Below are 25912 nucleotides of genomic sequence, written 5' to 3'. Positions count from 1 at the left end.
ATTTTGGTGCTCATGTCACTGTTTTTACTGTTTCTTTCTCCTCCTTATCCTTATAAGTCTTTAGAAACTGATTTCCTTCTTGGGGAAAATCCCCTGCAAGGAAAAAATGTATGCATCAGCTCCAATCTTACAGAATTCCCTTAGAACATTTTCATCAAAATGACTTAGAGCTATATGACATTTGGATCAAGAAACCATACATGGAGTCAGTGGTTTTCCACTTCTGTGCATTCTTCTAACGCTATTTCTGATGCCTCCAAAATCCATAGTTATATTAAGGGCGTGCTTTCTTGGAAGAATTTTGCAGCAGTGCCTCTAATTGTGGTATAATTTATTGGTGTAAGAGTGTAGCTAAGTGCTAAGGGATTATAGATGGGATATATGTCTTGCTTATCTGAGTGAGTGAGCTAAGAAAATTAGAGCCTAATGAGCAGAGATCAATAGAACTGGCATCTCTTCCCTGGGCATATGTCCTCTGATAACCATATCAATCTTCCTGTAAGTTACTTAGACATTTAAAAAGTTGATTGGAATGAGTTAGGACAGTTCCCTTTTCTGGTGGTATTTCATCAGAATTTTTTTGCAACTCATCAGGATTTCTTCTAGTTTTGGTAGTGACCAAAAATGTTTACACATTATATGTACCATCACTATCGCCATTTTTATATACCATTTACTACACAAGACAGAAAAGAATCATGTTTTAGCACTGTACAAAGCACATCTGCAGGAGAATGAAATAGTTATCTTAAAAATGCACTATATTTTCTTTTTGTGACATGAAGCTTTATAGTAGGAAACCCAGAGAAAGCTGTACTAGCAGATTGCAACAGTAAAGGAACAGTTTACTGACTAGTCTGTGGTATTTAATTCATGTTCTTTGCCACGGACTACAAGATGTTTTTGTCAACTTGTGCTTTATATATTGTATGACTCCTGGAAAACTGCCTGATGAGCTGTCACAGATATACGATCAACTATTTGGCTAGTAACCATGAAACAGTAGTAAGCCAAGTATCCTGACCCTCAGGTGTTTATAAATCATGCTACAAAAAACTCTTTTGAATGTAGCTGCTGCACATAATCTGATTATATGAAATGCACCAGAAAGCATTGTAAGCATGATTTGGCATCCTGTGTCTGCGATGTATATCTTTACAGAGACTGCTTCAGAATAGCCTTTTAATAGGAAAATATTTTACAAAGGAAACCAGCAGCAACACGTAGCTAAAGCCCAATCCAGCTTCCATTGCAACTAATGGAAAGAATGAGGTTCACTTCAATGTGGGCAGAGGGAGCAAGGTAGGGTTGATAGGAGTCATCCATTTCATTTGCTTTTCAACACACTTATGCTGAGACCCTGACCTTTGTTTTGCAAGTTACTCGCCAACTATCTAATTTTACAGATGAATCTTCTACTAATCACCTTTAGGTGACCTTCCTTTTCCCTCCTCCATTAGCACCAGCTCATTATACTGAAGGGCCGCAAACTACTCTTGGTGGAAATTTCACCTGTTTCCCTCTCCTCCTAGTTCTATTTGCATATTGAAGTCTCTAATTTGGGATATTTGTGTAGAACACTTGCTTCATACCAAACATCTTATGTTCTATGACGGAAACAAACCGAAAAGCTGTCAAGCCAATCTTGCTGTTTCTCCTTACAATACTTTGACAGGGCATGTCTACACTTACATGAAGACCAGTGCTCCAGAAGTCAATCTTCTAGCATTCGATTTAGCGGGTCTAGCATAGATCTCTATATTGAACGCTGAGGGCAACCCCTGCCAGTGTCCAGCACTCTTCTTTCTGCGAGGAGTAAGGGAAGCCGAAGTGAGATTGTGCTCCCTTTGGCGTCCCACTTTCTGGATGCCACCACGGCTCATCTTACAGTAAGCCAACTCCTGCTATACATTCTGCATAGCTGGAGTTGCATACCTTAAGCTGATCTACCTGGTATAGTATAGCATAGTATAGACCAGGCCTCAGAGACCCAGAGGAAAAGGTGATAGTCACCATCTGCAGAAGAGCTATCAGTTTTGCATTAGTGTATTTTAAATGTGGCAATTTATGATCCTGCCTTTTTTCAAACAGTTCTTTGAATTAGTCAAAGCTGCCATTTGAACTGGGAATATTCCAATGGAGTAGCCTTGCTCACAAAGCTACTGCTTTGTACCCACGAGGCTCTGGCATCTGATTTTAAATTCCATACATTAGTAACGGCAAAGTGTAAAAATTCCACACTGTACTGATTACTTACTATGATGTATTGCTATGATTAATTCAAAGGGAAGGTGACTTGGGGAACATTCTTCTGTTTACATTCTCAAGGAACTCCCATGTATAAAGGCTAAGTTGCAATTTACAACTGTTGTCCTTAAGTCCTCTAACAGAGTTTGTACAGCTTGGCATGCATTTTTTTGGATCATTAGAAAAAAACCCACCACCATTATGATGTGGTTTTCTATGCTTTTCTACCGTTTGCTATATCTAGAGGTAAGTAGCTAGAAAGAATTATTATCAGTGAAGCATCAGTCTGTGCCTAGCAGTTTAAATAAAAATCTAACTGGATTTACTACAACTCAGACCTGCATATTATATTCCATTCCAAAGCACTGCCAACACCTAGTCATACACCTCAGAAAATAAGAAATTAGAGGAATAGGAAAATGTTTTCTAACCTAGCAAGATCTTTTATGGATCCTCTAATCCCATTTTATTGCTATTCCACCAGATATTACCATCAGTCTTCTGCTGAAATGTTTCTCTCCTTTTTTTAGTTTATGCAGTATCTGGGAAGAGAAAAAAAAAACAGGTATCTGAGAAAACTATCCAAAATCCAGAATAGCTCATAAAATATTAAAGAAACAGCTCTAGCATAGCAATGAGCAAATATGGCCATATGTTCTTTTACTGGAGGATAGCGTTCATCTTGCTCTTCAACAATCACACCTGTTGGCCAATCAGACATTTACTTGAGTTTCAAGCGGAGTGCCCCACTCCGGGGTGCTCTCTGCACCCTGCAGGCTTTCTTGACCCAGTGATCATTTCGTACAGTTCAAAGCAAATACAATTTATTAAACAACAAATGATTAAAAAGAAAAGAATAAGGAAAAACGAAAAAAGGTTAAATGAGAACACATAGTCCTGCTCTATGGCATGGGGACACCACAAACAGCAGTCTGCTGAGTGTAAGGACAGTTCACAGTCTGTTCCTTATAGGTCCCAGGGCTCTCTCAGGCCCTGGCTGTGCTGCAAGGGGGCTGCAGGTTGGACACGCTTGCTCTGGCAGTGACCACAGGGCCTCAGGCTCTAGGTGGCAGGACCCCTCTCCCAGCTGGAGTTACAATCCCTCTCCAAGTCTGGCCTGCAGGGCCTCTTGGCTGGTGGAGTGTCCCTACCCAGAGCTTCTTTTTCCCCCTTTGCTGGTCCCAGATGCTCACCACACCCAGCTTCAAACTATGCTGCTTTGCCAGACTTGTGTTGCTTCTTGACCCCTTTGGTTCTCTGGTCACTGAAGGTCTGCTGCTCAGCACAGGGTCTGCACTCCTTGGGCTGTGTGTGTGGTTCTGTCACTGCAGGTCTGTCTCTCCACACAGCTTGCTCTTCCTGCTGCTCTTCTCAGCTCTCTCTCCTTTTCTCACACAGACCCAGAAAATCCCAGCTCACATGGAGGACGGGACCTGGCTTTCTAATTCTCTCATTGATCTGTCCAACCTGTCAATCAGGCTGAACTGGAGTGTTGGCCTCTTCCCATTGTCCCTGGGGTCTGTCAGTCGCAGGGCCCTGATTTCTTATGGACCCTTCCCTTTTTGGTACTGGAAGCTGGCCAACCAAAAACTCCCACTGAGTTTTAGTAAGGGGCTAACAGTCCCCTTACACATTTGATGCAGTCTTTGATTACATGATCACATATCTCTCGCACACCACTCTTTCAGTGAAGAGGATGGACCTGCTCAGGAAGTAAAAATAAGACTATGTAGTGAGGCGATCACCATCTGTAAGAGAGAGCTTCAGGGGAAATTATGGTGGGGGCCAAATAATATTTATTTAATGAGAGTATGTCTACACTTGCAGCGTCCTCCTGCAATGAGGTTTAACAGGTAGTTCGAACTAGTGCTTTATTTTGAATGCCCGTTTCACTGCCGCGTGTAGACGCAGGCAGTTACTTCGGGCTTGTAATTTTCAAAAATGGTGCCAGGAAGATCAAAATCAATCGCAGGATACTTAAATCCCAGGCTTGATATGCAATTCTGAATGCCTACATTTGCAGCCCTAGTTCGAATTATGCTGCAAGTGTAGACATACCCTGAGGGTGAACAGTGTGATTCAAAAAATTAAATCCTTATAACTATTAAAACACAAATGGTTAACACCACATGTGAAAATATATTAAATACATATTCTTAAACTCAAAAAAGGTTTCAAGCAGTAATTTTACTTAATTTGCCTAGCAGAACATTTCAATGGAAATATTTTCTCAGCAGTTTGTGTGCATGCTGTGGAATTGATGTTTGCATACATTGACTGACAAAAATGCAATCATTCCAAGCCCTACATATGCTGAATGAGACGGGTGATTGTATAACAAAATGCAAGGACAGTCTGAGTGTTATGGAACTTGAGTGCAGCCCTTGAGAAACTGATTCTATTCCTGCATTCCTCAAAACTTTTTAGTGTGAAGCTGGGTGAGATGCTTAAGCCAGACTTTTCACAGATGATCACTAATTCTGTCTTCCTCTTTTTCTGGGTTCCTCTTCTGAGATCTTTGGTCTCATTTGCCAAAGTGCTAAACATTCACAGCTGCGACTGAAATCAATGACAGCAATGCTTTGAGCAAATATGATGCAAAAATCAGGTTTAGTGTATGGAGCATCAAGTTCTAATCTCCAGCTCTTAGCATGAGAGAATAATGCAGGGGCAAGGATGCATCCCTATTTTACACCTTAGGAAGAGCAGATACTGCAAAAGCAGTGAACCATGGCACTCTTTTGCACTGGTACCACTGTGAAGATTACACAAGATTTAGCAAAACATCTGGAACATCAACTCTTTTCAGTGTAAGTCAAAGTGTTGACCTGACAACTGAATAAAAAGCAGCTCTGGTGTTCATATATGCCATGTGAAATGAGCAGTTAAATTGTTGGTGCACATTCAGCCACAATCCGTTGATCACCCACAGTCAAATCCCTTTACGGTGAATGACAGTGTCTCTTAAGGAGTGTCTGCATGATGCCTATCAAAACATGAACATTCCAGGAACTGATAACAATTTGATTGGCCTGTAGTTGCCACACTCAGTGCAAGATGATTTACCCATTTGCAGAGACACTGTGATGTCATCTTTCTAGAAAGTTCTATTCTGCTGGTACTTGCCTAAGGTCCACATTTTTAAAAAACAACTGATGCAGGCCAGTGGCCTCTAGCCAATGTTCAAGGCAACTTTGAGTAGTCTGGGTGGTACACTCAGGTACAGTAGCAAATCTATTCCATAACCTAAACACAGAGATATTCAAAAATACAGGAAGTTCATAATAACTTCATAGCATCATCCAGAATTCGTAAAATACATGGACACATTCTCCATCACTTCACACCAGCCCCCGAATGCTTTACTCAAATTAAACCCAAGCTAATTTTAAAAAGATGGGAGAGTTCTGTTTATCCCACTGAACTTCCAAATTCTGTTTTAAATCAGAAGTATACCCAACAGAAATACTCTGAATGAGGTTGTTTTTGCAAGATTCCCAGGTCAGTTTAGCAGACTCAAGTCAAGAAAGGGAATTATATAGATGTGAAGGTCATATCCTCAGTTTGTATAAATTGGTGTGGTTCCTTTGACTTTTTTTTACCAGCTTAAAATATGACATACAGAATGTACTTTCTTTCAGATCTTGAACTTGTGCTATTTATTTCCTTTCTTTGTCTTTCTTTCTAAAATATTTATCAGTGACTTGGTTGACTCCAAAGTGACAAGTGGCTCAGAGCTGAAGAAACAGTGGTGACAAGAATTAATGACACTGGGTGAACAAGCAAAAGTTAGTGCATTTTACCATGGCCTTGTCAAACAGAATTCACAAAGGAACTAAGTAAAGTTTCAAAATAAGTTAATTTCAAGTTTTACTACCATATCCCCTTTTTTTTATGAAACTGTGATATTATAGCTCAATTAACTCTTATTAGTTATGTATTTTATATTAAGGGTAACCTAAATATAGTGGTCTGAATCACATATACTGAATGAACCACAATAATATTTGATCTCTTCTAGAATTCTGTGTTGAGATATGTAAAAATTAATAGGGGTCTGAGATAGTGGTAAGAGGACAGCCATAGCAGGAATTGCCCTTTAAACATGTTTTTTCCCCTTTGTCCTGGCAGCCTTGAAAGATGGTTGCACTGAACAGTGTCTTGTTTTGTCTTCACACTTGTTCTATAAACACTCTTTGAGGGTCAGAGTTCTTTCCCCCTCCCTATAAGTTGCTGATTACAATAGTATATAATGTTGATTTAACTAAAAAACACGGAAGCAACAAACAGGGGCGGATATAATTGTATTCATCACCTGATTATTAATATTCATTATATGGGAGTTAACATTACTAAATAAGGTTTTAGGCAAAGCAGTGATAGACAGGTGAATTTACATATTAAAATAGATAAAAGGGTGTAATTGGTGCCAAATTGTTGCCACTTGGAACATTGTGTTGGGGGTCCAAATTTAATGTACATAGGCAATAAAGCAGTTCTGTTTACCTCAGTCACTCCTGGGTCACCTGTTTCTTCTATAACACACTGGGTTTCATAAGAAGAGAACTGCAAGATTTAGGTAACTAGTAATACCATGAGATTTGCCCCAATTATCTCAAATGTTGTGGGGTACTGTTAATTTTAGAAGAGCAATGACCAGATTATGGATGTTGATGCCTTTTACTGATTAACATCCCTAGAAAAGGTAATTAAATGAACTAGAGAAATATCACATGCTTTTAATGACCTATTTGAAGTCTATTTATCAATATATTCACTGGTGTCTTGAGAGTGGAGCATGCTTTATATTAGAGTAAATTGTAGTCAACATTACCAAATTCACTTTTCTCATAGCAACAGCCCTGCATTTCACAGCCGTTTAGGGCTTGCATTGGTTTGTGATTTTATCCTTTTTTTCTGCCAGCCCACACTGACTATACTTTTTCTAGATGCAATCCTTTAAACCTGGATCCACAAAGCGACTTAGGCATTTTGGATAATTAAATAACTAACTGTGCCAGAATGAGAATCAGGCTATGTCTACACTACACTGTTCTTCCAGAAAAACCTACGCAATTTGCGTAGCTTTTTCCCCTTTTTTTGAAAGACGCTTTTCCGACATTTGCCCCATCTACACTGGGGAAAATGTCAGCCCACCCCTCCTTTTTGGAACATCCGTTCTTCCTTGTCAGGTTTACAGGGATGCCGAAAAAGCACATCTGCTCTTCCAAAAAAAATTTCGGAAGAGCAGAGGTGTTCCCTGGACGTAGCAGAGTTTTTCTGGGATACCAGACTTCTCTTCAAATCCCTTTGAAAGTTGTCCTGATGCTTAAAGTAAAACATTACTGCACATGCACAGAGGTAGAATATAGGCAGCTAGAGAATTTGTACAACAAAGAACAAGTGAGTTTAAGCACCTACAGGGCCAGATGTAAGCCAAGAAGATTGCAATAAAACCAGGACTCAGGCACCTATATCAGGGGCCAAGGCACCTAAGTATGTATGCAGAGCCAAGCCTTTTTGTTGGATCCAACTCCCAGTTTAGCCAATCAATGGAAGTATTTTCAATAACCTCAGTGAAACAGGTCCTGTAAGGCTATAATGATATCTGGAAGCCTTGTTATTCTTCAGTATCTCTCCAACAGGTGAGTTTTATCCATGCCTACTCTGCTGCCTCCCTCCCCACCAACATGTTCCCGAAACTCCACCCTGGCTAAGGCTGTAGAGTAAACTATTTTTTCTCTTTGTATGTAGTCTAAGTGCCACTTCAGGGGACACCATAACACATCCAGTAGGTATGTGTGTTACACTATCAGATATGAATTTAGCTAAGAATCATTACATAGACAGTGCCTACTTCCAGCTAAAGGAATTCTATAATGGAAGCTTTAAAAAAAACTATGCAAAGAAAATCGAAGAAGAAAGTTTCAGAAGTTGAAATCAAGAGCAAATAATTATGAAAAAGTTGATAAAGTGGTGAGGCATATAGGCAAGTCATCCAACTTGTGTATACATATAAAGGAGGCTGGCAGAGCTGTTGGCTAATATGAAAATAAATGAAACAACAGGTGCACTGACAATTTTTTATCTAAAATTAGAGAATAAAAAGAAACAAATGATGACTATCACTTTTATGAGTAGTTTTGTACCATAACTAAATTTAGCCACTTTTAACAATGTGAGGTAAATGAGTTTCTATTCTAAACTCAAGTTTCCTTTGTTTGTGAATGCGCTCCTTAACTTTTAAGAGACAAAAGCCACCCTATTCCCCCAATTGTTTATATCCATGAATGATGGGAAGGAGTTTCAATTCAGCAGAATCTTTAGACCAATTATAGAGCAAAATTTTCATACCAGTAATGCCCTGAAAGAAATAAAAGCAGGTGTGATGGAAAGACATGGCATTCTAGCACTTTTTGTCAAGTTCTATGGCTCTGGTCCAAGGTCCATGGATGTCAACTGAAGTGAACAGACTTTGGACTGGGTTGTTGTTTTCCACCAGAAGCATTTATTGAACAATCAAGTTTCACATTTTATGTACTTTGTGTTGTTAAAACTTTTAATTTATCCCCACTAGTTTAATGTCAGACTTTCAGTGAACAGCAGTTGACTTGAAGTTTTAAACATTTCACAAAAGTAGTAAATATGCTTCCAAAGACTAGGTGTGAAAATGAAATTGCTGTACAAAATTCACTGGCTGCCACAAGAAGGATACAGATACGCTCAGCCTGAACTCTAGATTTGAACACAACTGTGCATTGTGTGCATTTGGATATAATCCCAAACTTTGTGTTTTGAAACTCCTGGCAGGAAACTGCTAACAAAAATTTTAAAATGTAGGGGTTGGTTGTGTGTGTGTGTGGGGGGGGGGGGTGATTTTTTTTTTAGATGTAGACATTCATCATCATTTAAATGATTTTTTCTTTAACAAAAGCTTTGTTATATATTTAAGTAATTACATTAACTACCATTACACACACAGCTCTTGAATCACCATCTTAATTTAGTCTTTTTTAGTGTTATATTTAATAAAACTACTGTCTATTTTAGCATCATTAATGTTTCATTGCTTTTATACATTGCTGAAGCTGTTGATTGAAGTGCTTATTGCAATGATTAATCTATCTCCCACTGACTTTTTGGGGGAAAAAATGTTTGGCCATTTAAATAGAAGAATTTGTTACCCCTCTGAAATGTGTATTTCCCCTCAATATTAGCGTAGTTATAAATCACTTCATGGACATGATATATTGAAGTGACTGGATCAGGGAATCACCCATAAATCCATGCAGTGTCAGTACTAGGCCAGTCATGACATTGTCTCAAATTACCTGATGCAAGCAGATGAGGAATATCCATCTTCTGCATTTGGTGCTGCATAGCTGGCCATCCTTCAAGAATAAATCATCTTGCCAGAAGCTGAGGCAAGTAGCCAAAGTAGATGTTGGGCAGATGTGCTGTGGACAGGGGCGCCAACAGCCTCCATGGGCCCATAGGCAATGTGGGAGGAGGGACGGTTGCACTCTCCCAGAAGGGACAGGGCCTTAGGTAGAAGGGCCAGGGCAGCCTGCCTTTTGCGCCATCCAGAGCACACCACATTGCCCCATTTCCCAGCCCTCAGAGCTGCCCATAGCACTGTGCAGTGCTCTGGGAGGCAATTTAAAGGTCGTGGAGCTCTGGCTCATCGGCAGGCCTGGCAGTAGAGTACAATAGGAAGAAGCCTTCATTTTCACCTCATGCTGTGCTGCCACTAACATTTTCAAAGCAGAAAAATGAAAGATGTGTACGATGAGCCCAGTTCCACCCCTCTTCTTACACCCCACCTCTTGCCTTTCAACTGGCCTCTGTGGAATATACTCTGTGCAGCATAAGGGTTGCTAAGCCATTTGTGTGATCCCTGGAATCTTGCCACCCCTCTCCCACAGCAAAATTGCAACAATTCTGTTGCCAGGGAACTCTGCTGCCAAAGACAGAGAGATAGAATTGGTTTCTTATTGAATGGAAGTCAAAATGTTAAGAGAAAATATTCAGCACAAAAAGAAAAACTCATGGTAACATCAACTAGCCAACATCAAGAAAGTCCAAATTAAGTTTGTAGCTAGCAGTCTTATTTCTACTTCTTCATGTTTATGCGCTGTAATCCAAGTCCTATTATAATGAATAATGTTTTGTCTTAAAATGTTATATAGATTTCTGTATTTCATTGCTTGCCATGTTTCATCGCAGAAATAACCAAATTCCAATGGTAAATAATGTGATACCTGTATAAATTATATAATTATTAAAAATTCTTTGGGATAAATTTAATGTGTTAGTTCTAACAGCAGAGTAACTTCTGACCAGAACAAATAGAAATGTGTATTCAAAGAATATGGGATTAGAGCTCAACTCAGATACCATACTCTTCATTGAACTATATGCTTTTCCTTCATATAATGGACAAACCATGCTCAATGATGACTAGAGAGTTTTCCCTCTCTGATAGAATTCCAGATGCAGTATACAGATTTATGCCAACACAGATCTGAATTTGGATATTTTAGGCCAAGATAGAAAAAGTTTTACAGTCTCACCCAGAAAAAATTGACATGCCAGCTTCTTGCTTGTTAAAAGATTACAACATTTCCAATGTAGTTTTATGTTAAAAATCTTATGTGCATCTGGAATTCAGTACACAAAGAACCTGTCACTTGCAAACTAAGTTCTGTCTGACTCAAGGCAATAACGTATATGGTTATCGAGGTCTCACACCAAAAGATTTCTACAAACTGTCCTTAAAAAGTCTACCACAACCTTTTTACTACAAAATCTTGGGCAACTACTCCTTTAGAATCCTCCTTTACTTCACTGACTCCTTGAAATGGTCTTTTCCCCTCAGCTTTGCAATTTCATCTTTTGGTTTCTTTCCTACCTTTGTGGTCATTTCATTAGTATTTCCTCAGGTCATGAAAGGTTGCCCTGCACCTCAGAAGAATTCCTGCATGTCAGCCACCACATTCCATAGAACACAGTGCTTCATGCCCATTATAAATGGGCATCACAAGTCTCACAGCCGTGAAGGAGGCCATTTCAGAGCACACTGAGGCACCGATTCTGTTCTGTGTCAGCACTTGTAAACTCCAAATAACTCATTGATTATAATGGTTTACATAGGTTTTTGTGCAAGTTGAATGGTAAGCAAAATGTGGCCCACAGGGCTTCAGGGTCTGATCAAACTCCATTAATGTGAATGGAAGTCTTGCATAGATGTCAGAGAGTTGAATTAAGCCTATCTTCCAAAAACCTAAAGAAACCATTCCTAAATGGGATGAAAACAAACATAAAGTGGAAATTATTTTATTTTAGGTTATTTTTTAATCAAATCATGTTTTATATATTGAAGTCATTGTTTCAATCCCAGCAAGTGACCTTAGCACCACAGAAGCAGATTATGAAGCATATACAGCTCAATTTTTCTTCGTGTTGATTTTTGCAAAATCTGAACAAACCATTATCTCAGTGGGTAAGAAAAACAAGCAAGGATTGATTTAGTGCAGTATAGCAGAAAACAAATATTTAGGCTGTTCTCAAAAATAAGAACACACACAAAAATAATCAGATCACTAAAAGTGCCTCTTCCATGAACTGTTGAAGCATTGCTCTTTCCATGTTGCTTAATATACTGCTTTTGATGACTCTCTTTCTTTTGGGGGGAATGTTATTACTCACTGATCCTAGTTTTATGTTAAAGTATTTCAGTGGAAGAAGGGGCGATAGGAAAAATTCTTAACGTAGAGAAAAAACTCACCCGTCATTCACTCCTTTCCTCTGCTACCTGGTATTAGCAGACAAAGGAGTGAAAGCCAATTGACAACATACAGAGGTTTCTGACTAACTCCAGTGCTACTTGAAATACACTCTGAATCTCTTCAGAGGAATGTGTGCTGTATGCCATAAATGCAATGTGGGAGGCTGTCAAGGACAACCAAGAGAGCGCATTATGTTAGTGACTTCAGTATTTCATACCTATGTTTGTAATGGAAAAAGCATTTGCATACAGAAACAGTGACTCACAGAAGCTCTTTTGATATTACTGTACTCATCCGTACTTTTACAAAAGTTGTACGTTTTGATTATCTGATTAATTGTACAGCATACGGAATCTTTGCTTTTTGGATTCTTGTATTTCTGATTGCAGTTACTGAAAGATAGAAGTGATTCAGACAAAGCTTTTTTATAAGAAATAGTAATGCATTGTAATAAATGCACATTGTACCAGTTCTGCAATATCCTCACTTCTAACCTTCAACCCTTTTTACTTCACACTCAGTTAGCTGTCATCATGGAGGTCAAGGTTCTATAAAATAAAGCACCTGAGATACTGAAGAACATTTTGGTCACCGTCTGGGAATAGTTTCTACAAAGATGGCACTAAGCATTATTAACTTAAATGGTGCTTCATGCTGATGCAGGGATCCAGCTGTGCATATACCTTTGCAGGATCTGGGCCTAAGTAAAAATGAACAACAACAAAAACCTCCTTTCTTCCACCCTGTTCATAACAGCCACAACTTTAAAGGACATAAATAAGAACTGAAGAGAAAACAGGAACACACTCTTTGACTCTTGAAGTAAATTAGATTAGCATAATCCTCACCATTTCAAGTGACTGAAACAAGACACAATAAAAAAATCAATACAGTAATTATGTTTATGAAGAATGTTTGTTGTAATGCCTATAACAACATGTTCTAAATAGCAAAATAAATTAAGTTCAATAATGTTTCTTTATCTGTCCTCCTCACTGATAAATACATTTTGAAATGACTGTTTTATTTTTAATGACCAGTTTTGGACAGAATAAAAGTAAGTATTAACCTACCTACATAAAAGTGGTTACTTCCAGTAATCTATAGTGTTCTTTTTGGCTGGACAAACTGGTATTGGTAACAGATTTCACTTTTCTGCACAGTTCAAGTGAAGGCTTCCACTGGTTACACTTCATGGGGGAAAAGTTATTGATTTTGCTGCCAAGATAGCACATATTGTATTCCTCACAACTGTTGTCTCTTGTTATGCATTGGGTTCAGGTTGCTGGGTGAGAGGATTTTTTTTTCCCAATGAACTTTTTGTGTTGATTATTTTCCATATTATGCTGAATAATTTCTTGCTGTGAGAGATTAAACATATGAAATTTACAGATTTTGAGAGCACAGAGAAGTTTGCCTGACCACTTACTGGGTCATTCATTTGAGATATTTTATGCCAAAATTTATTCATTTTTATATTGTTATAATATACAGAAAATGCATCACAGATTTGAGAATCCTTAAATTTTGAAAGCAAATGTTCTGTTTTGTGGCAAACTGATCACATCAAAAAATGGAACAATTTTATCACCTCTATATCACGTAAAGATGCTGATGAACTATTAGTTGGATTAACAGGTCCGTGCTCTTAAATGAAATGTCTTCTGAAGGCATTGCCTTTTCCATGTATTCAAGTATTTTACAAAAGAAAGAGCACAGCTTCAAACAATGATCTTTTATATGATGGCATACAGATCATATTTTCCTTTCTTGCATAGTTGTGTGTGTCAAAAAACCCACAAACATGTCATTGTTTGGAATCTGCACAGAAAAGACCTTGTAATTCTGTCCCATCACATTTTCATTTCTAGCAATCACAAAGGATTTCACAAATCTCAGCAGAATATCTTTATTTGGTGTCATAATTGCTGGATTCAACAAGTAAAGTACCAGTGCTTCGATTTGGAGGACTGGTGAATTTGAATTTGGGCAGCACTTCATCCTAAAAAAAATGCAAATCCACCTCCACCAAAAGACTCTTGTAGCTTACCAGTATTCTTAATTACCCTGGCCCAATGGTGCTGACAACTAGCAATGCAGCCCATCCCAAGTAGTCAAGGTCTATTTAATAGACCTCACCAAAGACAACCAGACAACATTCTTCAAAATATTCTTCACACTAGCACTGCAAAATGTCATATATAAATTCAAGGATGCTCCTCTTTTGCTGCTTTCCTTCTTTGTGAGATGCTTTTGCAAATCTTCACAGTCAGCTTTGGATATAGCTATCTTAAGTATTTATTATTATCTGCAAACTTTGCCTCCTCCCTTTCCCCTGATCATTTATGGATATGTTGAACAGCATTTGTCCCCACAAAGATCACTGAGGGGACTCTTCTATTTATCTCCCTCCACTGTGAAAATTGATGATTTTTCCTATCCTTTGTTTCCTATCTTTTAACCAGATATTGTTCCATGTGAGGACCTTCCCACTTATCCCGTGACAGCCTAGTGTGCTGAAGAGCCTTTGGTGAAGAACTTTTTCAGAGGCTTTCTGAAAGTGCAGATAGATATGCTCTAACCATGGGATCATCTTTGTCCACATGTTTGCTAACTGCTTCACAGATTAGCAATAGATTGGTGAAGCACGAGTTCCCTTCACAAAAGCTGTGATGACTCTTTCCCAACATATTATGTTAATCTATGTGATAATTCTATTCCTTACTGAAAGTTCAACCAATTTACCGGTTGTGGGATTTTTTGGGACCCTATCTAGTATCATTATATTGGTACCCCTATGCCTGATGGCAACCGTGGAGGATAACAATTTTTCAGAGAAGTGATTTTATAATCTTCAGCTAATAAAATATTTGTAAAACAAATTTTAAACAAAGATCCTGTAGACTAATGCAGTAAATTCAGGTTTCAGAGGAAGTTGTGTTAGTCTCTTTCAACAAAAACAACAGGGAGTCTGGTGGCAGGCACCTTAAAGACTAATAGTTTTATATGGCAAAACATGTAGATGGCATCATGAGCTTTCATGAGCACAACCCACTTCTTCATCTGAAGAAGGTTGTGCCCACAAAAGCTTATGATGCCATCTACATTATTTTTTAGTCTTTATAGTGCTACTAGACTACTTGTTGTTTTTAATATTTTTCCTGTTACAGACTAACTGGGCTACCCCTGTTACAGTCCCCCTTCCCTATGAGGGGGTCCTCACCCAGGGTCTCTCACCCGCAAGTTAGTTGTACTTCCTAAGTATCAGCCTATTGTCCTTGGCGCACTTGCTTTTAGTAGTTCACGGCCTCCCCCTCACAGAGAGGGTAGGGAGACCTGAGCCCTCCCTCTCTCCAGGTCTCATCCCAGGACCCTAAGAACAGGAGCAATGGCCTCCTGTTTGGTAGGTGGGGACATCTCTGAAACTCACCGACCCGCGGACATCTCTCCACCCTGTCCTGGGCCACTTCCTGCCCTCCACTGGCCGTTCCTCCTCCAGGCCTTGAGCCGTTACCTGCCGAGGAGGTACTCCCATCACTCCACTCATCAATGCCATTCTGTCCCATTCGTGGGGGTTGCCTCCACTCTTTCAGGACTGCCGGGAGTCGTCGCCCCTGCCTTGCTTTGCTCCACTCACTGGGGCCATCACCCCCTGCCTCCAGCTCGCCACTCCCTTTCCCGGTAGGGCTGTCAGCTTTTTAAAGCCGGCACCCTTCCTGTCGGACGCTGTCGCAGGCGCCGTCTTGCTGGCCGGTAAGCTGGCCTGGGGCACTGCTGCACAAGCACCCATGGCAGTTGCAGAACAGTCCAGGCACAGTCGCCAAGATGCCATGGCGCTAGTGCAGGGTTCAGGAGATTTCTCCTCCTGGGACCCCAACACCCCGTCACACCCCTCTGAAACTTTATATGGCATAAGCTTTTGTGAGTTGCGACTCACTTCATCAGATGCATATCTAATGCAGTGAGTTTCAACTCACAAAAGTTTATGTCATAGTAAAATTGTTAGTCTTTAAGGTGCTGCCAGACTTCTTGCTGTTTTTACAGTAAACTTAGAAGCTGACAGTATGTATCTTTGGTTGGCAAATGCCCATTACATGGCTTCATTACCCCATCAGTGCTTTTTCCCAAGTTCTGCTAATAGGTCTGGCAGTTTTCTTTCACTGTTAAACTAACTAGATCCTCTCGGGAGGAAGCAGAGAAACAGAACAGGTATAGGAAGAGACAGGTGCATGGACATTAAGACCTAGTGGTGCCTCCCATTTTTGGATGCCCTATGTCAGTGTTTCTCAAACTGTGGGTCACAGTTTTTGGGCCCCCTGTCCAGTAAAAAAATTGAGAAAATACTGGACATGTGCAATGTCTGTATTTTCTGGTTTTCCAGAAGGGCACCCGATGGAAGCCGGGCAGGGAGAGTGGCTGGGAGGTGGGGCGCAATCAGCACTGAGAGCCTCTGGTTGCGTGTGACGCCTTGGGGAAGAAGGGAAGCTCTGTACATGCTCCTGAGCGCTGGTCAAACACATGGTGGAGCCACAGCCGAACTGACTCGTGCTTCGCCGGGACTGTGTATGGAACGAGCAGCGCCCTGGGATCTGCACATGCCCAGGTCAGTCTCACTCCCCGCCGGCCAATTCATGCTCTCCCCAACCCCCTCCTGGCTGGCCGGTTCTGCCCCACTTCTCCTCCCGATCTTCCCCAGCCAGCCCGCTGCCCCCGCTAGCCCTGCTTCCAGTGGCCAGTTCTCCCTTCCTCCTCCCAATCTCCCACAGCCAGCCCTGCTACCCCCGACGACCCACCCCCGTGCCAGCCCTGCTTCCTGCCTGCCAGTTCCTCCACCCGATCTCCCCCGGCCAGCCCTGCTGCCCCCAACAACCTTCCAACTTCCCCGGCCAGCCTCGTTGACCCCGACGACCCCCAAACTCCACCGGCCAGTCCCGCTGCCCCTGACTCCCCTCCCCTCCCGCCAGCCCTGCTTCCCACCAGCCAGTTCCCCTGCCCGATCTCCCTCGGCCAGCCCCCAACTCCTCCCGCCCCACCAGCCCTGCTTCCCACCAGCTGGTTCCCCTGCCCAATCTCCCCTAGCTAGCCCTGCTTCCCCCACCGACCCCCCCAACTCCCCCTTTACTCGTGGAGCAGTGAGGGTGGGGGGGGTCACACAAATTCATTTAGCATTTTATGGGGTTGCGGTATCACAAACTTTGAGAACCCCTGCCCTATGCAGTTATGTATTCTGAGTGCCAATAAGGTCTGCACAGGCTGCTGACTAATTTCTCTCTCTAAAATGTGCCTCTTCCTTTGCTGCCTATTCCTACTTGCTGTCCAGTAAAGGGAAGCTCAATGCAGGTCAGTATTACTTATTTATGGACAAATGATTTGATGTTTTTAAAAATTCGTTTTAAATTCTTACACACAAAGGCTTTTTCGTGCAAAAGAATACCAGAGTTAAATAAAAATGCCAGGAACACAAGTTAACATTAAAGCTAGAGGCTGATAGATAAGTTATATTTTTGCCTATATTTATAGCCTATAATGAGAGAGTAAAAAACTGACAGTAAATTACTTTCTTTTCAAATAATCTATTCAATTCCAAGCTCTTTAAAGAAGGGAGTGTTTTTCTTTTTGTTTTATACAGTGCTGAACACATTGTTTAGTGTTTAATAATAATAAACAATAATGGGAAATATATCTACAAGGCATTAAAGAACAATGTGCCCCGTTAATCTCTCTCTTGTCCCAAGTTTGGTACATTAAAAAACCCAATTGAAACTAAACACACAATGTAAGATCCTTGCCACCCCTCTTGCAATATTAACTCTATCACAACGATTCTCACACTGGGTTGCAACTCCCCAGAGGGTAGTGAGCATGGGTGAAAGTAATTTTAATCTTACTGGTATGGGGCATGAAGAGATGGGGCTTTAGACTATCCCCAGCCAGCCCTCCAGTGCTGCATGTTGTGCACCACCAAGGGCTCCAGTGGCAATTGAAAGTTGCAGTAGTAATATCCCAGAGCTCCTCAGGCTCATTTAAACTGTCTGGACCTGGGGTAGCTTCCCCTTTTGTCTGTCCCCTTCAGCCGCCCTAGGGGGAGGGGGAGAAGGCCAGAGATGTTAGTGCTGCCACACCAGCACCACCAGATTATACCAGCAGGGGGGGGGGGGCGGGAAGAGGTACTGATATTAAAGCCATGGCAGTGCTTTTAACATCAGCTGTTGTTTGGGCCTGTGGATGGGCCAGTACCAGTGGCCACTTCTTACCAGTAGACTGTATGGGCCCATCTTCACTGCTGGCTGCGAGATCATTTTAATTGGGTCACCAGAGCTGGTGTTAGACTCGTTGGGGCCTAGTACAGAAAGCAAAAGCCTGAGCTATATCTTCTGGCTATGAAGCCTAAGCATGAGTCCTGCTGTGGAAGTGGACTTCAGGCTTCGGTAGCAGGGCTCAGACTTTGTCTTCAGCCCCAGCTGTCTGAGCTCAGGCTTTGGCTTTAGCCTCTGGCAGGGCCCTGGCTTCAGCTTTCTGGTCTAAGCCCCAGTGGGTCCAACAATGGCTCTACTGAAACCTAAGCCCTGCCGCTGAAGGATGAAGCTGATGACTGAGCAACTTAACTTGACAGGGCCTCCAGCAATTCCTGTGTTTGCTACCACTAATGCCTGCCCTATGTGTCTCTTTCCCTACTTAGGCATGCTCCTGTCAGAGCTGTCTGAAATGGTTACCAAGCAATAGAACCAGCATGTTGCAATAGAAGCCAGTTTGAAAATCTGCTGTAGAAATAATTCTAAGCAATGGACCATTTTCTGAAGAAAAGTGGAGGAAAGGTGGATAATCAAGGGACATGGATTGCCATTGGCAGCAACAAGGGATGGCAATGAGGATCTGAACAGTGGTCAAAACTCACAAATGGGCTATTATGTTCCAAAATATTTCTAATGTTGATTTCCATGGACTAGTTTTGAGGAGGGCCCACAGCCAGTGTGCGGTGTGTGGCAACGTTCTGGCCACAGAAAGCATAAAATCTTATAAAATGTTGTGGGTCTTGCACACAGGCCACAGTTCTCTTCAAGCAAAACTACTTGATTTTTTTCAGTGAAAGCTGAGAGAGCTACAGCAGGGTTTGCCATTGGGAAAGATGGGGGCAGTAGACATCACATGAAGTTTGAACCCCAGAATTTGATATCTGAAGTCTGCTTAAAGTGCATGCCCTGCCTACATACACAGCTCTTAACTACAACAGAGCTTGTGCTGCTCCCAGCTTTGCCTTTCTGCCGAAAGTTTGTTTATATACAAAAGGAAGCAGGATGATGAAGACAAAAGGCTTTTCTTTCAAGTAATTAAAGGATCATTGGGGGATGATGAAAACAGTGCCACGTACTCTACTTAAAAGATAGGAAACAAAGAATAGGAATAAATGTTGAGAACGGAGAGAAGCAAAGAGTGGTGTGTTACAGTGGTCTGTATTGGAGCCAGTGCTATTCAACTGAATGATCTGGAAAAAGGGGTAAACACTGAGATGGCAAAATTTGCAGCTGATACAAAATTACTCAAATTAGTTAAGTCCAAAGCAGCCTGCAAAGAGTTACAAAAGGATCTTACAAAACTGGGTGATTGGGCAACACAATGGAAGATGGAATTCAATGTTGATAAATGCAAATTATGCACATGGAAAAATATAATCCCAACTCTACACAAAATGATGGGGGTCTAAATTAGCTTTTAGACCCCCATCTTGAAATCATTGTAGATAGTTCTCTGAAAGCATCTGTTCAATGTGCAGTGGCAGTCTAAAAAATGAATAGAATACTGGGAATCATTATGGAAGAATAAATAATAAGACAGAAAATACCATATTGACATTATGTAAAATGATATTCCCATATCTTAAATACTGAATGCAGATATGGTCACCTCATGTAAAAAAATAGATATATTGGATTTGGAAAAGGTATAGAGAAGAACAACAGAAATGATTAGGGATATAGAACAGCTTCCACAGGAGGAGAGATTAAAAAGACTCTGGCTGTGTCTAGACTGCTGGCTTCTTTCGGATGAAGCTTTTCCAAAAGAGATCTTCCAAAAAAATTTCTTCCAAGAGACAGCATCTGCACAGCAAAAGTGCATTGAAAAAGTGATCTGCTTTTTTGAGTGTCCACAGTGAATAGATGCTATCTCACATTTAAGCTGTGATTACTATGTGATTACTATGAGTGGAGTGATCACCAAGGCACCTGTGCTTTTTTCTCTTTCCTCTTCTTTTGAAAGAACTCCCTCATCCCTGTCCATACATGCCTTTTTCCAAAAGAGCTCTTTCAGAAAAAGGCTTTTTCCTCATAGAAAGAGGTTTACCTGTGTCAGAAAAACCCCTCTGTTCTTTCGATTTTCTTTCAAAAGAATGCTATTGCAGTGTGGACTTAATTCAAGTTTTTTTTTAAAAAAAAACATCCATTTTTCCAGAAAAAAACCTCTATAGTGTAGACATAGCCTATGACATTTCAGCTTGGGGAAAAAAACTAAAAGTTGGGAGGATATGTAAGAGAGTGATAAATTTCATTGGATGACCTACTTGTGCTATGTTGGAGAAGGAATAAATAACATTTCCTTATTCAATTTTTCCACACCATTCATGATTTATTGGCAGCAGACTTAAAGCAAACAAAATTAATTATGTCTTCATAGCACAATCAACCTGTGGAACTCTTTGCCAGGGGATAGTTGAAAGGCATAAACTATGATGGTATGTCTACACTAGCCACCCTAGTTTGGACTAGGGTGGCTAATGTAGTCATTCGAACTTGAAAATGAAGCCCGGGATTTAAATATCCCAGGCTTCTTTTGCATGTTCCCGGGCGCCGCCATTTTTAAATGCCTGGTAGTTTGAGCTACCTGCCCATGGCTACACGCGGCACAGGCTAAGTAGTTCGAACTAAAGCGCCTAATTTGAACTACCGTTACTCCTCATTGCAATGGCCGAGTAGGAATTATGTAGGAATTAGAGACAGTGCTCCTGCCAGCTAATTGCTAAAAACTGAAATGACATCCCTGACTGGGCCAGAAAGGAGTACTGAAAACAGCAAATGAGAAAGTCCTTGAGATGTCTTTTGGTATATCATACTAGATAATTGAACCTGGGAAACATTGTTGGCAAAACTTTTTTTCTGCCACATGGCAAGGAAATGGTTTTGACTTTGTTCGGCAAAGGGGCAGTGACTCAAGTCACCTTTCTGACAATACTGTCACTAGGCAGATGCACAGTATGGCAAATGATGTGGCTGAACACGTGATTGCCAAAACCAAGCAAAGGCCTTCCCCGCCCCCATTCAGCATGGCGAAATGATAGATCTGTTGGGTGCTGCCCAGATGCTGAAAACAGTAGGCTAATTACCCAAGTGCAGGCTCGTGCACGGCAAGCATTTTGCACTCACTGTGTGATACTCAGAGAAGCCCTGCTTGCCAATTAAAAAAAAAAAGCAGCCACCTGTTCTAACAAGTTCTTGGGAAGTTGTTTGCACAGACAACATTATCAGGTGTATATAGGGTTTGGAGTTGTGTGTGATGAGAAGGCAGCTGAGCACCATTACTTACTTTACCAAACAGAAGTTAAAAGGGTGTCTCAACTGTTTGATCACAGAGAGAAAGTCATTTTTCTTTAGACAAAGATTCCATGATGATCAAAATTGCAGATACCAAGGGGCTTGCTTTGCTAGCATACTTGGCAGGCATTTTTGGATGACTAAAAGTGTTAAATACCTCACACTCAGGGGCTGTGTCTAGACTGGCCAGTTTTTCCAGAAAATCAGCCGCTTTTCCAGAAAAACTTGCCAGCTGTCTACACTGGCCACTTGATTTTCCGCAAAAGCACTGATGATCTACTGTGTGAAATCAGCCGCTTTTCCGGAAAAGCTTTGCCGCGCCCATTCGGGCAAAAGTCCTTTTTGTGAAAACTGTTGTGCAAAAGGGCCAGAGTAGACAGCTAGCTAACGCTTTTGCGCAAAAGCAGGCTAAACGGAAAAAAGTGGTTTGGACGCCGGGAGTGCCCCGTAGAAGCCCCGGACTTCCTGGTAACCCGAGCTCTTAAAGCAGTCACAGGCTGCTGAGCGCATGTGGCAGGAGCGTGCCTCAGACCTCCGGCCTGAGGTTTGCCATGGTGCCATATCAGAGCCAGCCATGGCAGCTCCGGGCGCTGAGCCACCTGCACCCCCAGCGCAGGAGGCCCCCAGGGGCCAGAAACGACGGGCCCCCTCGTGGTCCCCCAGGGAGCTGGAGACCCTCCTGGACCTCTGGCAGGAGAAGGAGGGCCTGCACGACACCCGGTCCCGGCGCCGCAACACCGACATCTACGGCCACATGGCCCAGGCGCTAGCCCAGCAGGGACATCTGGCCCAGAACCTCGAACAGGTCCGGGCTAAGGTCAAAGAGCTGTGCCTGGGCTACGTGTGGGCCAGTGAGGGCAGGGGGGCAGGACCAGACACCTGCCCCCACTACGACCGGCTGCACGCCATCCTCAGCCCCCCCCCCCCGTCACCCGAACCACTGAGGCGGGGGAAGGAGACAGCAGTGCGTCGGAGGAGGAGGAGGCCAGCATCGCCACCCAGCAGGCCCCCTCCAGCAGCCCCTCTGAGGCTGGGGAAGGATCTACTGGTGAGTCTTGCACTTTGCACTCACAAGGGTGGGGGATGGAAGGGGGGAGCCAGGCGCCCGGAGGGGGGAGGGGGAGAGCATGTCACTCAGGCCACTTAAGCTGCATGCTGTGTAGCATTAGGCAGCAAGCAGCACGTGCAACCACATGCAGCCTGGTGACCGAGCGGGATGTGGCCGCGGCAGGCAGCTGCAGGGCACGCCTGGGACCGTGCTGCTCACAGACATTTGGCAGGACCAGGGGGAAGGGTGGATACCGGCTGGAACTGGCCAGGGCCCCAGGGACTCAGTCCAGAGCCCGCACCTCCGCCAAGGGTGCAGCACGGAGAACGGCAACACTGTCCCATGCCTGGCTGTGAGGCACAACCAGCTGCTCCTGGGTAAACCACAGCGTCACAGACCAAGTGGGCCCAAGCCACACTACTGTGGGATAACCTGGGCTCAGGGGTGGAGGGCATGAGGTGTGGGGACAGTGGCCAGTCCGCCTGACTGACCCATCCTTTCTTCTCTTCCCTGAAGCGGGACCAAGCATAAGCCGGGGATCCTCCAGTCCGGCAGCAGTGGCACCCCCAACTGCCCAACCACACAGGCACAGGCTCCGCCACCGCCACTGGGACCAGCTCCTTCGCCGGCACGTGCAGGCCATCAAGTGAATCAAGGCCTCAATGCGCGAGCGCATCCAGGGGGACCTGCAGTGGTGCCAGGAGGCCTGGGCCACCTTCCAGGCCCAGTGCACATGCATGGCTGACTCCATCGCCACCCTCACTGCTCACATAGCACATGCCATACATTATGGCATGGCCTTACCCCAAGCCTCCGCCATCCCTCCCCTAGCACTGCCCAGGCCCCCTTCTGCCCCTGCAATGCCCCCTCCTCCAATGCCCCCTTCTGCCCCTGCAATGCCCCCTGCTCCTGCCACCCCTGCAATGCCCCCTCCTCCTTCCCATCTCCCTGTGCAGCCTGCCCCGATGCAGCCTGCCCCGCTTGTCCAGGTCCGCCCCCGCAGGAGCGCTCGCAGGGGCCACCCCTCCCAGGAGTAGCTCCTCCCCCTCCCCGTCCCAGCTGAAGGTCTCCTCCTCCTCTCCTTCCCCCTTTTCCGTTAAAAGTATTTCTGGAAAATCATGCCAGTCTAGACGTAGCCAGGATGAGACACTTCTGCCTTTTCTCTCTCTGACAAAATTGGAAGTTGGATCAAGGAATTTTCCTTGTGCTATACTTGTATGGACAATAGCAGTGTTGAACCTTTTTTTACCGGATGACTTCTTGGATAAAAGTGCTTTATCAAAGCATGACTGGAAACCCATTATCATCAGCCACCTGGAAAGCCTTAAACTGCAGTTTCAAAAGTACTTCTGGAAAAATGATTAGAAAACTGAAGTGTGGATTATAAATGCCTTTAAGTTCTGTTATGTCACTTGCAGTGAAAGAAACATTAATGGGCCTTTCTTGTGAGGAGACATTGATGTTGAGATTTTTCTAAAGCCCCTCTTGCCAATGACAGTGTGAGAAGAATATCCAGAGCTGCCATATGCAGCATTGGAAGTGCTCATGTAAAGCAGCAGTTGTTTTAATAAAACCAATCTTGTTTTAATAGGAGTAGAGTCCTTTGATGCTATTACCCATCACATGGTAGGTTTGTGAGCTGCTCCATTTAGGGGAGGCATTCCCTATATAAGCAACATTTTTTTTATTCCCACTGTGCCTCAGACAAAACCTTCCTAATCTATACCTTCCAGCAACTCCAGATTTTGCAGGAATCTCTCACTTTGCTGCCCAAAGTTTCCTATCTCAGTTGAAGCAGAACATCTCTTATGCTAACCTTGCTGCCTTAAAGTTGAATCAGTTGCCACAGGAGATCAAATATACATCTAAACCTGTGTGTGGGAGAGAGTATATCAGGAAAGTTATTTAGAAATAATTTCCTAGTGTAGATATGCCTGTATAGTCTGACTTGCCACATTATATAGGCCATATGCTTTCTCATGGTATCTCCTCTTCCAAGTCCAACAACTTTTAAAAAGTCATATTCTTCATTTAAATGCTTCAACCGCTGGAGAATCCACATAACCTTTGTTAAGATTTTCAAATAGTTGAAGATTTATGCCCTGTTTCCAGATTAAATTTGTCTAGCTACAAATCCAGACACTTGAAATAGCCTTCTTTCTCTAAATTAAAGATCTTACTGTCCGAAATTTTTTCCCTGTGTAAGCACTTCTAGTTTATAAATGTGTCATTTCTTAGAGTTCTCTTCAATAAATTAAAAAGATTAAGTTGATTGAAGAGTTTCGTTCTAGTGAATGTATTCTTGGTTTTGAATTATTCATGTGGCTCTTCCTTGAACCCTCTCTGACTTTCAACATCCTATACATACACACATATAATTATCTATTTAAAGATCAAAACAATGCTTTATGGGTAAGCACTGCAGAGCCAGGAAATGCCATAGCTAGAGTGACTGTGCAATTTTGAGTGCCTTTGAGGGTTTGTGTGATATTACTTATATAGTGGAATGAAGTGTAATCTTGCAACATTTGTAAATGGTACCAAGCTGGGAGGGTTTGCTAGCACTTAGGAGAAAGGATTAGATTTCAAAATGACCTTAACTAATTGGAGAATTTGCCTGAATTCAGCTAATTAAGTCAAGACATGTGTGAAATACTTCATTTAGTAAGGAAAAGTTAGATGCACAATAACAAACTGAGGAATAACTGGCGAGGAAGTGACACTGCTGAAAAGGATGTGGGAGTTATAGTAGATTACAAATAAACCGTGAGTCACCATTGCAATGTAATTGCAAAAAAAGGCTAATATCATTCTGGGGTATATTTATATCATTGCCATATGTAAAACATGGGAAGTAATTGTCCTGCTCCGCTTGGCGCTAGTGAGTGCTGTGCAGGAGTACTGTTTCAGTTCCAGACAGCATGCTTTATGGGAGTTGTGGACAACTTTGAGGGAGCCCAGAGGAGACCAACAAAACCTACAAAGGTTTTTAGAAAGCCTGACCTTTGAGGAAAGGCTAAAAAAACTGGGCATATTTAGTCCTGAGAAGCAATGGCTGAGTGGGGACCTGATAAGAATCTTTGAATATATAAAGGACAGTTACAGTGTGTCTACACAGCAAAGTTATTCCGAAATAACTGTGAGCGTCTACGCAGCAATTCCATTATTTCTAAATAATTTTGAAATAGCAGATGGCTTATTCCAACTTCTATATACCTCATTCTATGAAAAATAACACCTATTCT

This window comes from Pelodiscus sinensis, chromosome 1, assembly GCF_049634645.1.
Source record: "Pelodiscus sinensis isolate JC-2024 chromosome 1, ASM4963464v1, whole genome shotgun sequence".
NCBI lineage: Eukaryota > Metazoa > Chordata > Testudines > Trionychidae > Pelodiscus > Pelodiscus sinensis.
This window is presented reverse-complemented; position numbering follows the sequence as displayed.